Source organism: Tripterygium wilfordii, chromosome 3 (assembly GCF_013401445.1).
Source record: "Tripterygium wilfordii isolate XIE 37 chromosome 3, ASM1340144v1, whole genome shotgun sequence".
NCBI classification, from domain to species: domain Eukaryota; kingdom Viridiplantae; phylum Streptophyta; class Magnoliopsida; order Celastrales; family Celastraceae; genus Tripterygium; species Tripterygium wilfordii.
The window spans coordinates 7,103,692-7,118,237 of record NC_052234.1 but is presented as its reverse complement, the minus strand read 5'-3'; the positions used below and the strand labels follow the sequence as shown (position 1 = coordinate 7,118,237).

Below are 14,546 nucleotides of genomic sequence, written 5' to 3'. Positions count from 1 at the left end.
TCGGTGAACTAACAAAACCATGAATCGATGGGGTACGCAGTTTTTTGCTCTTAAAATATCGTTTATGCATCAGACTGCAGACCGTGAGAATACATGTTGGACTGATAATTTTTTGAAAAAACATGAACCGTGGTTTTTCAAAAAACCAGTTGAAATCCCTAAATCTGATCTGCATGTTGTAAGAGCATCCACATTGGTGCTAATATCAAGCATTTAAAACATAATTTTTTGGAGAAATGTAGTGCTAGATTACTACAATGAGTAAAATTTGGCTCTTCATATTTGCTAGAAATCTTAGCCACACTCCATTTAATGAGTATTCTCTAATTCATGGATAGTGAAGAGAGAGAAGAGGGAAAGTAAGAGAGATGATGAAAAGGAAGAGAGAGAAGATGGAGCAAAGGAGGATAGAGTGTTGACTCAAGTGTCTCCACTGTGAGTGTATTGGAATATACCACTTGTTAAATTGATAGTTGCATAAGAATTGAGGTGTTTGGAATGTGAGCACAAGTGAGCCTATTGTGGATGCTCTAAGCTTCACAAGAATCGACAATCTACACGACAACCCACTGTAAGACGCACTCATTCACTAGTAATCCACACATCGCCAATACCCTTACTTGAAAAGAACAAGGAAGATCAGTTAAAACACAAAACTTGAGGATGAAACAAAAAAGCATCAATCAAAGATAGAACATCGTGAAAGCGGAACAATCGAAGAAAGAGAGAAAGAAATAAGACAAGTTACAGTACTAGAAAATAGAGGAGAATTCCAGATTGAGAGAGAGGCTCGTGGGTGCCAATGTGCCATTTGGGTTTCATTTCACATGTGAAAGATCAAAGATCATCAAACTGCACATATCCCATGTGTCACGCCCCTTCCCAAGAACGTGACATATTGGCAACACATGTGTGCACCCACGTGCCACCATCCAAAACAAGGACTCAAATCGACTTAATCCACAATTTTAAAAGCAATAAGATTTAAACAAAAATCTGGTAGCACCTCCCCGTCTTTCGGAGAATGCCCCCTGCACAAAATATAGCAATTTAAACCACACAATTCCCATACCTCCAAAATAATCATCCAGGGCCTCATGCCATATCATCCCAAATCATAAATTCCTAAACGCATGTACATACCAAGGCCTCAGGCCTAACCAACCGAAATCATCATTCATCCATAACATAAACACTACATAAACATAATAAAAGCATACCACTACACCAACACTAGTCCAGGCCATCCACGTCACACGCCTCCCTGCTGATCCGTAGTCGGAGCACTAGCGCTAGTACCTATATCACCTGAGCAGGGGGGAAAATGAAACGGTGAGCAGGAGGCTCAGTAGGGATATCGAATAGGAGCATAAAATAAGGAATAAGGCCGAAATCTTTTAAAAAGTAACACAATGCAACAACATGCCGTGTCATCAAACAAATGCAATTCTTACATCTAACCGAGCCATGTCGCTAGAGCCAATTAACCGGAACCACTAGCACACGCTCCCACAAATATTCCATACCATGCCACTAGAGCCAATTAACCGGAACCACTAGTGCATGTCCATACAAGTACTATCAACCATGTCACTAGAGCCAAATAACCGGAACCACTAGTACACGTTGATGTACGCACCAAATCCAATCCACCACTTCCACCATGCATCAAATGTAACATCACACATGAATGTTATGCAACTAAACTTATTTGCGCGCAAATTCATTAAAACATGTGATCAAGAGTATCGACCACTCGATAGATGACCGAGTGTCCACGAGTAATGCATTCAATATTAAACACACAACATAGCAATTTGAGTTCACAATAGCACATAATCCAAGGTTTGTTTCCCCTTGAACAAAAAGGCGGAAACTAATGAATTTAACACAATTCGGGTAGCCAATAGTGTTTTGAGATTAAGGGCTAAGAAAATCCCTATCTCGTTTGAGCAAAATCTCACCATAACTCTAGCCACCAATCTTCCAAGTTCAATAACCTAAACCATACACACACTTACCATTCAATTTCCATTCCAAAATTGTTATTTTCCAAACCAATCACTTACATTTATCTCTTAAATTCAAGATAAATTACTCACCTTGCCCCAAATCTTCAATCCTTAGCTCAACCACTTCTCCTCCTATCTCCACACTTCAATCCAAGCTCAAACCTAGCATCAGTATACATAAACTTTGATTAATCAACAAACTTTTACCCCAAAACCTCCAATTTCATGAAATCAAACCAAACCCGTAAACCCTAGTTTCAAACCCATGGAAATCTTACCTCAATCTTGAAGAAATCTTGGAATCCAAGCCTATGAAAGTCTCAAACTCTTGATTCCATCTTCTTTTCCCTTTATCTCCCTCAAAAATCACATTCTCTCTTCACATTTTCCCTTTCTCTCTCTCGGTTCCTCGAACTTCTTCTTTGTTTTATATTTTTTTTTCTTTTTGTCTCCTAAGGTTGCCGACAACCTTTGTATGCCTATTTTATTAATTACTTTATTTGTATTGTCTTTTACTCCTCAATTCTTTCTTCTTTTGTATTTTTGACCACAAGGTTCCTATATTATTATTATTATTTTTTCTTATTTTATTTATCAACTCAATTGTTTTTTTTTTAAAAAAAATGGGGCATTACATCCTCCCCTCCTAAAAAAAATTTCGTCCTCGAAATTTAACTTGTACCTGATAATTCGAACAAATACGGATACTTCTTTTGCATTTCAGATTTCAACTTCCAAGTTGTTTCCTCGGTTCCATGATGCATCCGAAACACCTTCACCAATGGTATTGTTCTTGACCTCGTAACCTTATCTTGCCTATCCAGAATTCTCACCGGTTGCACAAAATAGGTTCCGTCATCCTCTACCGTCAATGTTCCTCAATCCAATACATGTGAAGGGTCCGGCTCATATTTTCGGAGTATTGACACATGAAATACATTATGCACATTCGACAACTTTGGCGGCAATGCCAAACGGTATGCCACCTCCCCAACTCTCTCCAGAATCTCAAGAGGCCCAACATATCTTGGTGCCAATTTACCTTGCTTGCTAAATCGTTGGACTCCTCTCCTAGGGCTCACTTTCACAAACACTTTGTCACCTACCGAGAACTCCAATGGTCTCCTTCTTATATCCGCATAGGATTTTTGTCGGTTTTGGGCTATAAGCAACCTCTTTTTAATCTCCTCTACCTTGAGTTTGGCCTCCTTCACAAATTCAGGCCCGGACAACACTTTCTCTCCAACTTCCGCCCAACACAAAGGTGATCGACACAACCTTCCATACAAAGCCTCAAAAGGTGCCATTCCGATACTACTTTGGTACGAGTTGTTATAGACAAACTCGCCAAATGTAAGTAATCCTCCCAACTCCTACCAAAATCCATAACACACGCCCGCAACATATCTTCAAGTATTTGGATCGTTCTCTCACTTTGCCCATCGGTCTACGGATGAAACGAAGTAGACATAGTCAACTTGGTACCCAACGCTTCTTGTAAACTCTCCCAAAAATGTCCAGTGAACCGCGGATCTCTATCCGACACAATGCTCAATGGAACTCCATGCAACCTCACAATTTAAATTATCACCCGGGGAAGGCGAATGTGGTGGCTGACGCTTTGAGTAGGAAGAATACCATTACGGTAATTTCTATGCGGAAGTGGGAGTTTATGGAGTTGATAAATTCGTTTGGCTTGGAATTGCAAGAGCGAGAGGAGAAGTTGTATTTGGAATGTGTTTATGTTCGGCCGGCATTGATTCAAAAGGTGCTAGATGCACAAATTGGGGATGCAACATTTGATGTGATTGAGGAGGAGTCTGGATGGATTAGAGGCGGAGATGGTGGTGTGAGATTTGAGGGTAGGTTGGTGGTGCCAAATGATGAAGAGTTACGGGAGGAAATTCTATCGTAGGCACACCATTCCCGGTTTGCCATGCATCCCGGGGGTAACAAGATGTATTAGGATTTGAAGCGTCAGTTTTGGTGGTGTGGAATGAAAGTTGATGTGGGTAAATATGTGGCTAGGTGCCTCACTTGTCAACAGGTGAAGGCGGAACACCAAAGACCTGCGGGGTTGTTACAACCGCTTCCGGTTGCTCAATGGAAATGGGAGAATATCACCATGGATTTTGTGACAGCGCTACCATTGACACCGAAGAGGAAGGACACCATTTGGGTGATTGTGGATCGGTTGACGAAGTCGGCACACTTTCTTCCAATTAACAAGACAGATTCGTTGAATTCTGTCAGCCTCCCCCGAGGTCTGACCCTCCACCATACCATGAGTATCCCGTCCAGTTCGTGCCTGAACTACCTGTGTAATATTCTTCATCACCTCTGACATCTCTTTTATCACTTATATTTGAGCCTCAAATATCGAAGCCACCTGAGTAGTTGATAAAGCTTGCCCCTGAGTTGGTGTAGCCTCAGGAACCACTCCCTCTCCACCTGCCACATTCACTATAGGATTCTCTACCTCCTCAGAATTCCTCACCACAGTGCGCCTTCCCCTCTGTTGCACCCTACTCCACGTAGGTAATTCAGGAACTATCGTAGGAGCGGGTATATTTTGTTCACCGCGTCCCCGACCAGCTCCTCGACCGCGACCACCACCCCGCCTACCACCACGGGTCCTAACACCCCCGCGTCCATGCCCTCGTCCACGCCCTTGATCCTGGGACTCGAGGGAACGAACATTCCTACGCGTGTCCATCTACAAACACAACATAAATAACCAACGTTCAATATTGTCATAACATACGAGGATTTATGGGATTCGAATACATACCGGATCATCGGAGGTCATGACGTGGCCTGGACATACCACACACACCATTCACACATCATACGTTACACAAATACTCACCCATACACACACAAATAATCATACGGGACCCAACCCTTAGGTCTTACACAGAGCCAACCTAGGCTCCGATACCAACTTGTCACGCCCCGTCCCAGGAACGTGACATATTGGCAACAAATGTGTGCACCCACGTGCCGCCATCCAAAACAAGGACTCAAATCGACTTAATCCACAATTTTAAAAGCAATAAGATTTAAACAAAAATCCGGCAGCACCTCCCTGTATTTCGGAGAATGCCCCTGCACAAAATATAGCAATTTAAACCACACAATTCCCATACCTCCAAAATAATCATCCAGGGCCTCATGTCATATCATCCCAAATCATAAATTCCTATACGCATGTACATACCAAGGCCTCAGGCCTAACCAACCGAAATCATCATTCATCCATAACATAAACACTACATAAATATAATAAAAGCAAACCACTACACCAACACTAGTCCAGGCCATCCACGTTGTAGTACTCGGTTTTCGTCCGGCCCAAAAAATAGAAAAATAGAAAAATAAAAAATATGAAATCCAAAATAAAAATTAAAGGAAGGAAAATGAAGTCCAAACTTATGTCTTTGCTTAAAAGCCCGTAAATTCATAAATTCAAAATTTAAGGCCCAATTCCTAAGTTTTGGCCCAATTATCAAAAACAAAACCCGAGAAAATATCTAGAGAATAAAAATAAATTAAATGAAAAAATTAAAAGTGGAAAAGACAAAAAAGAATAGCCACCTTGGTTAAAAGGAAAGGAAAAGTAAGGGCAAAAGGGACAAATTGAAAGAACTAGGGTTTTAGGAGAGAGAGAGGGTCTCATTCTCTCTTAGTATAAAGGAAAGGCAACATTCTTTGGGAGGGAGGAAAAAAGGAAGGCAGCCGCACAACATAGAGAAAAGGGGACAAAAAAGAAGAAAAAAGGAGAGGAGGAAAAAAAAAAGAGGAGAAGAGAGCAAAAAGAAATCGCCGGAAACAGAGTGAAAAAAAACAGAAAGGGAAAAGGAGAATTGGGAGAAGAAAAGAAAGGGAGAATCGGGAGAAGAAGAGGGTTTTGCTTGCACTGGTTTCGTTGATCTGAGAAGGTAGTAGCTAATTTGCAGTCTGATCTGATTCCACTCCTCTGTTTTTGTTCTCCTGATTCTATTTTTGCAATTGCCGAGGTCCATCCTTGAGAGAGCATTTTTCTGTCAATCTCTGGTTTCGTTTCTTTGCTCATCCTTTGTCATACTTTGCATTCTCTGGTTTTTCTGCATCTGTCATATTTTTTTTTGCTCATATTTCTGTCATATTTTCTCTGGTTTCGTTTTTTTGATGGCTGGTACATGGGTATATATGTTGTATATATATAGCCTGCTTGTATATATGTGTTCATATGTGTTTGTATATGTTTTGTGTGTGTATATATATATGGTGTGTCTGTGGGTATATATATATATATATATATATGTTGTGTGTGTACGTATAGATTTGTTTGTATGTATATATTGTATACAGTGTGTATATGCATATATATATATATAGTATGTGTATATATGAGTGCAGGGTTTGTATGAGGTATGTGCATTAAGTGGTGTGGGTGTGTGTATATATGTGTACAGTGGGTGTGTGTGTATATATGTGTGGAGGATGTGTGGGTATACATATATAGTATGTATATATATGCGTACGGTGTGTGTATGTATGTATGTGTTCGTATGTATACCAGTTTATGTGTGCTTGTATATATGTGTTTATATATGTTTGTGTGTATATACCGTAGGTTTATGTGTATATTTGTACATGTGTTTATATATGTATAGGTATACATGGGTTGGTGATGAATGTGCACGATATTGTATATGTTTGTATGTGTAAATGAATCTTTAAATATGGATTTGGTTTGATATTATATTTGACCTCATTTTTTTTGTGTTTGCTTGTTGGCCTTGGGTCGAGTAATACCACTTGGGCCAAGAGGCAATTTAGAGGACTTGGACTAAAAGACATACTTAGAAGATTTGGACCGGATTTGAGCAACAGGCCCCATGGGTAATATTCCAATTGTTGTATAATATTTGTATTTCTCATTTTATATTTATCTTTTGTACATAATTGTAAAATGTAAGCCTTGTAATAGGATAGAAAAATAGTGGATGTAAAATAGGAATGCATACATGATATTATAGAATGCTAGAAGCATATAGAAACTAGGGATTGATTTTGTGAATGATGATTGTATTAGAATGCATGCTTAGGACTTTGATTTCTCACACTATGCCATGATGCTTAGATGTATGCTAGGATTGCAATGAAAGTGAATGGAACGCGTTAGTCATTTGCATTAATCAAAGCCGTCTCACCTTAATAAACACACCAAGATTAACTTATGGAACATTTATGTTTTGTTTAAATACCAAGAAGCCTTCAAGATATTGGGGTTCCATTGGCATTCATCCAAAACATTTGGATTTCGTGGACCCGGAAAGCAAATATGTTTTTAGGGATTAGGAGAATTTATTTAAAGACCCAAAGGGGGGTTTAAAGATATTTGACCCGTCCGATGGGCCTTAAATGAATTCTTTCTTTTCTCATGAAGAACATAATTGTGAGTAAGACTTGAATTGAATCTTTTTCATTGATTGTGGGCCTTTTTGGTGCATCAACCAAGTTCCCAAAAATCTCTTCTCCAAAACCATCAAAACTCATTCCAATGTTCCTATCTAAATAGTCTTTTTTCCAAATCATCAAAAACATCAAAACCCACTCCGATATGGATTTTTTCATCCAAGACTAGGTTAAACATTTTTGGCCAAGCCGAGAATGGTCATAGTGATCCCGTGCACCTTCTTTTTTTATTAAAAGCCACTTCAAGTGGAGTATTTTATTAAGCATTTTTGGCCAAGCCGGGAATGGCCGTAGTGATCCATTGCACCTTTTTTTGTCCATAACCACTTCAAGTGGAGTATTTTATTTAACATTTTTGGCCAAGCCGGGAATGACCATAGTGATCCTGTGCGCCATCTTTTTATTAAAAAACTACTCCAAGTCGAGTTTCCTATTAAATATTTTTGGCCAAGCCGGGAATGGCCATAGTGATCCCGTGCACCTTTTTATTTCAAAAACCACTTCAAGTGGAGTCCTTTATTAAACATTTTTTGTCAAGCCGGGAATGGCCATAGTGATCCCGTGCACCCTCTTTTTATTAAAAACCACTTCAAGTGGAGTCTTTTATTAAAGCATTTTTGGCCAAGCCGGGAATGGCCATAGTGATCTCGTGCACCCTTTTTCCTTCTTTTTTATCAAAACCCATAAAAATAAGATTTTTAAAATCAAATCTTGGTCTAACATTAATGGAACATTTCCACCCATTTGATAATACATGATTTTCCGGGCATATGGAAAACTCATTAAAACATTTGGGACATACAATCATTCCTCAAAACAAAGTAGAGCCAAATAGGAAAACATTTTTGAAGGTAACCGTTTTCGGGAGTTGTGGGGTGCCTAACACCTTCCCCATGCTCAATAGACCTCCTTACCCACTTTTCTCGTAGACCAAAATGGATGTCCAATTGCATCCTAAAAATCAATTGGTGGCGACTTCATTGTTTTTTATGCCGGTTGCTTCACACGTCACGCGCCTCCCTGCTGATCCGTAGTCGGAGCACTAGCGCTAGTACCTATATCACCTGAGGAGGGGGAAAAATGAAACGGTGAGCAGGAGGCTCAGTAGGGATATCGAATAGAAGCATAAAATAAGGAATAAGGCCGAAATCTTTTAAAAAGTAACACAATGCAACAACATGTCGTGTCATCAAACAAATGCAATTCTTACATATAACCGAGCCATGTCGCTAGAGCCAATTAACCGGAACCACTAGTGCATGTCCATACAAGTACTATCAACCATGTCACTAGAGCCAAATAACCGGAACCACTAGTACACGTTGATGTACGCACCAAATCCAATCCACCACTTCCACCATGCATCAAATGTAACATCACATATGAATGTTATGCAACTAAACTTATTTGCGCGCAAATTCATTAAAACATGTGATCAAGAGTATCGACCACTCGATAGATGACCGAGTGCCCACGGGTAATGCATTCAACATTAAACACACAACATAGCAATTTGAGTTCACAATAGCACATAATCCAAGGTTTGTTTCCCCTTGAACAAAAAGGCGGAAACTAATGAATTTAACACAATTCGGGTGGTCAATAGTGTTTTGAGATTAAGGGTTAAGAAAATCCCTACCTCGTTTGAGCAAAATCTCACCACAACTCTAGCCACCAATCTTCCAAGTTCAATAACCTAAACCATACACACACTTACCATTCAATTTCCATTCCAGAATTGTTATTTTCCAAACCAATTACTTACATTTATCTCTTAATTTCAAGATAAATTACTCACCTTGCCCCAAATCTTCAATCCTTAGCTCAACCACTTCTCCTCCTATCTCCACACTTCAATCCAAGCTCAAACCTAGCATCAGTATACATAAACTTTGATTAATCAATAGACTTTTACCCCAAAACCTCCAATTTCATGAAATCAAACCAAACCCGTAAACACTAGTTTCAAACCCATGGAAATCTTACCTCAATCTTGAAGAAATCTTGGAATCCAAGCCTATGAAAATCTCAAACTCTTGATTCCATCTTCTTTTCCCTTTATCTCCTTCAAAAATCACATTCTCTCTTCACATTTTCCCTTTCTCTCTCTCGGTTCCTCGAACTTCTTCTTTGTTTTATATTTTTTTTTCTTTTTGTCTCCTAAGGTTGCCGACAACCTTTGTATGCTTATTTTATTAATTACTTTATTTGTATTGTCTTTTACTTCTCAATTCTTTCTTCTTTTGTATTTTTGACCACAAGGTTCCTATATTATTATTATTATTTTTTCTTATTTTATTTATCAACTCAATTTTTTTTTTTAAAAAAAGGGGTATTACACCATGGTTTTGCATTTGGGTTTCATTTGACACATATATCACGGTGTTGGCCTTGGTTGGGGGTTTCATTTGGCACACATATCTATGTGAAAGTTGAATTTAAGTTGAGTTTTGCATTTGGGTTGAATTTGAGTATCTTTAATTTTGTATGGTTAATTTAGCTAAAATAAGTAAAATCACAGGGCACCTATTAAATTAGGATTAGAAAGGATGATGGAGATATGTAGATATCATTTTTTTTTTGTTTTTTGAGTGATGTATTATATGTTATATATTTATATATATTATATAGTTATATAATATATATTAATTTATTTTGTATTATAAACAAGTGGTTCAACATTTATCATATCGATTGAATCTTGAAAACCTTGAACTTTCAGCCTACACGATTTGAACCACGATACGATTTTAAAAACTATTATTGTGAGTGTAGTTTAAGTGGGGCCCATGTTTGGAGCCAACTATGTCCCACGTCTCCATGGTTAGCCCAACAAAATGAAGACAACAAATTTACACTATTGTACACATCTGTTCTCATATTGAACCAATAAAACACACTTTGTGCCTCTTTGATACACACTTTTGCACCAACATTAAGGCTATCTAATAGCATTAATGTTAGTGGTGCGCAAAACAGCTATTTTGTAGCCCAAATTCTCAGACAATTTTATGGCCCAAAATTGTTGTTTTGTAATTTTATGGATGTTTGATGTTTATATACTTCTTTAACCCTACTTTTTAAAATGGAATTTCCTTTAATACCCTTATAGGGTTTCGTGCTATGTTCATAAACATCTCATCTGGTTTTCATCTCTTTCCACTTTGATAAAACAAATGGTCGCTTGGAACAACCTTCACAACGACAGCTGCACTCGATTCATATAACCTCTTCACGATTCTGATATCTGATAATGTTCGATTTGTAGTCCTCCTCCTAGTCAGACATTAGGGTTCGATTTGTCTAATTCTTTGTCATTTTTGTCAAAGTTTTATCAAATTGATATAAAATTACTACGAAATTTGAGGTTGTTAAGATTCGGTGTTCATTTTGATATGATTTTGGGATAGTCTCTCTTAGGTCACTATTAGGTGTTCTATTTGATTTAGGGTTTGATTTATTCAGTGTATTGCTACTGCTTTTGGTTGATTTTGCTTGAGATTGATTTGTGTTTTGTCTGAAGTTAATCTTTGACTCTTTATATTTTTGTATTGATACTTGTCAGCTTATTGTTCTTCCTTGAATTAATGTGATTGCATGCATGACACTTTACAATTTTATCCGACTACATGCTGCCATTGATGTTGATTTTAATGAGATTGGCTCAACGTCTGTGGTCGAAGATGAGTTCATGCTCGACCCTAGTTCTCAAAATGAAGACGATGACTACATGATCATTGACAATGCAAATATGACTCAATTTTGGGATATGCTTGCTATCAACTATGGAGCGCATAATGAACAATTTTATTTATATTTTCTAATCTGTTAAAAAACGTATGAATTTATTTGTATACTCTAAATTTTTTTTAATATCTTAATCCTCAAAATTACAAAATATATCTAACTTTTATTGTTAGTTTATTAAATTAATGAGAACGTTTTTATAATATTAAATATTTGTTTAATATTCATTTTACTATTTACTTCAATATATTATAAGTTAAAACTTTATACCCTTGCACGTAGTTTATCACAACAAAAATTCTACCAACAAAAGTACAATCAAACACCACCAACATTTCATGCACCATTTCTACAACCATTTTTAATCAGCATTTAAACTATCAATTTTAATGCTAGCATTAATGCTACTCTGAAATTATTCACCAAGCGGACCCTTTATTCTCATCCATGCCCCAATAAAAGAGCACCATTGTGGTTGCTCTTACAACTTGTTAAAATATGAGTCTACATCACCCACAACACCACAAACATTTCTATCACATTTTATGACCGTTGTACACTACAAATACACGATCGACTATTTGTAGTTTGAATAACTTGAATTAATGAAAAGCTTCTTGCTTCTACTCTCTATCTCATCTCCAAATACTTCCCCTCTCTCCCTTACATCTATATTTCTCATTTCCTACAATTATCACAAATAATTACATAGTATCGGAGCGGTGGATTCTTGATCGTAAATTTTAACTTCCACTCTACTATCGCTGTCGGATCTTGAGACAGTGGCAGCACCTATTCTATATCTAGCATCGTATTCCAAATCCAGTACCATCTCCTAACCAAAGGAAAACCTGAAATCCTTGTAAACAATCACAATTTTTAGCCTCTTTCCTCTCGACATCCAACACCAAATGAATAATCTCCACCCCTTTCAATATAAGACCCATATCAGGTTATTCTCAAACCTGGACTAGTCAAAGATGAAATTGTCCGGCTTAAAGATCTGCCTATAGGAATCGTATCTGAAAGAATCCATTGTTGTAGTAAACATTGATGCACTCGAGTTGGAGACCAGAGTCTCCACTATAGTTTTGGTTGTTTTGGATCTATTTGTCATCTTATATGTATTTTATTACGATGATTGTTTTTTTGTTGTGGGCTCAATTGTATGGGTTATTATGTTTGTGGAGAAAGTGGATGAATGGTGTCATGCATTTGGAGCTAAGACGAATGATGTGGCAACTAGGATACTTGACAATTGCAAGCTTGACACATTACCCTAAATTTTATATCCAAGTATTATGACTGGACTTAAGTACCGTTAAGTGAGACGGACCAATAAACATGATTTGTGCAATTACACAACGTAGGACATCTACATCAGATTACCTAAACATGATTTTTTTTCTCTAAAATAAAGAACAAATATAGAAAAGTAGTTAAAAAAACACATCTGCATCAAATTGCATAAACTTTCTCTATTTTAAAGACTAACTACACTGGTTACCTACATTTAGTTAACTATTGTAGCATTCTCAATAATTAAAATAATAATTTATTTCGCTCATCGTCTCTCTCACGTATGCATCCTCTCTCTCGCCTCTGCATTTTCACATCTACAACGGACATCTCCTTCTCCATCGTCACGGTCGAGCCTCAGTCTTCTCCTCCTCTTCCTCCTTTGGTACTACTCATTGTTATCGACACCTGGATCATTGAGGAGCAATTTCTTCTCATTAATCTATTTTCTTCACTAATATGTAGTTTTTGAGTTGTATTTTTGTTTCCTTTAATAATGGATTTCATGATGTGTACTACCTTAGGTTAGATTGTAATCACATAATTTAAGTAGTTGTAAATCATGATTTTTGACTCACTACTAATACCCATAAGCTCTTGAATCACTCTTCCTCGAATTTTGGTCTCCACAACGTGTGTGCTTCCTTGAAAATCTGATACATTTTTTCTCGTTTTCCCATCAACTCTCGAGGTGTTGTTTCAATGTTAAGCTCAATGGAAGTCCTCTTGAGTTTACAATCCTTAATTTCTTAGCTCCTTTTCCATAGATCTTTAAGATCGATTTATCACTTGTACAAAATGAAGTTTGAGAATTTCTCAGGTGTCCCTCTCTAGCACTCACGGCTACAAAGCCATGAACTTGAATATAAAGAAATGGGGAGACCATTTCTCTTGATCTTTCTAGCTATGGCTTCCACGGGAAGCCAAATCTATTATATATATATATATATAAACTATAATACATTAATATCTATTCCATTTCTTATCTTTTGACACTCTTCAGTTTCTGTAAGAGCAACTCCAATGGGAGTTGCTATATTAGATTCGTATAATTGTACCATACCATCTTGAATAGTGTAAAAATGGGTTGGTAAGAACTATGAAGCACCTTTAAAATCACCAAGTTCCCACCTCTAGCAGCATCATGCACAGCCTTCTTCATAATTTCCTAAATTTGATTCAGTCTCTCCCACTCTAGAAGCGAGAACTATAGTTTGAATGAAGTTAATCCAATGAAAATGAAATAATAGCAAAATCCCTAGTGAAAAATAACAGGGGATAGAAGAAAGACAAATGACAACATAAATAATAAATTGGTAAAAAAAACCCCTGTTGTTTTCTTGATGTTGAAAACAAACACCCAGAAGTGCAATCATAAAAAAAGGCACCATGTCTACATCATAAGCCAAAAGGCATAAGAGTCATCAAAATAAGGTTGATATAGCAACATTTCCTGAGCCTAGTACCATCTGTAGGGATGGCATTTCGTGCCTGATCCGCTCCGACCCGCACGGATATTCCCCGATCCGAGACTTGTGTGGGGCGGGGCGGGGCGGGGGCGGGTATGCTTCCCACCCCGACCCGACCAGCCCCGCAATCCGCCCCGTCCACCCGCCCCGCCCCCGCAATACATATTTATGTACATAATATATATATATAATTTCTTTTATAATATAAATAAATATTTGTTTATCTAAACATATATTAATTTGATATTATTATTAAAATCAAAGTAACCTCTAAACTTGTTTGGTAAGTCTTAAACCTAAGTACTTAAACATTAAAAACCTAAATATTGAATAAATATTGATAAAAACATAATCCTAAATATTAAATTAAATATGGTCTAACTTAAATTGACTTGATTTGAACACAATCTAATATAGTAGTAAACTAATAATGTTAAAATAGAGATTTGAATGCTTAGTTTTAATCCAATATAAATAATCCCTTAACCCTAAGCACTAAATAATCCATGAGTCCTAAGCCTAAGCACTAAATAATTCATAAACCCTAAATCCTAAA

At 37.3% G+C, this 14,546-nt stretch overlaps 2 long non-coding RNA genes across 2 annotated transcripts; both read right to left on the bottom strand.

Moving 5' to 3' along the window:
* Positions 1 to 1,203: 1,203 nt before the first annotated feature.
* Positions 1,204 to 9,622, bottom strand: LOC119995407. Its single transcript, XR_005467671.1, has 4 exons — positions 9,462 to 9,622; positions 9,274 to 9,345; positions 9,115 to 9,171; positions 1,204 to 1,308 (listed from the first exon to the last, which is right to left on the bottom strand). It is a non-coding gene; the product is annotated as an uncharacterized LOC119995407 (long non-coding RNA).
* Positions 1,798 to 2,444, bottom strand: LOC119995408. The gene is made up of 3 exons (XR_005467672.1): positions 2,291 to 2,444; positions 2,103 to 2,174; positions 1,798 to 2,000 (listed from the first exon to the last, which is right to left on the bottom strand). It is a non-coding gene; the product is annotated as an uncharacterized LOC119995408 (long non-coding RNA).
* Positions 9,623 to 14,546: the final 4,924 nt, after the last annotated feature.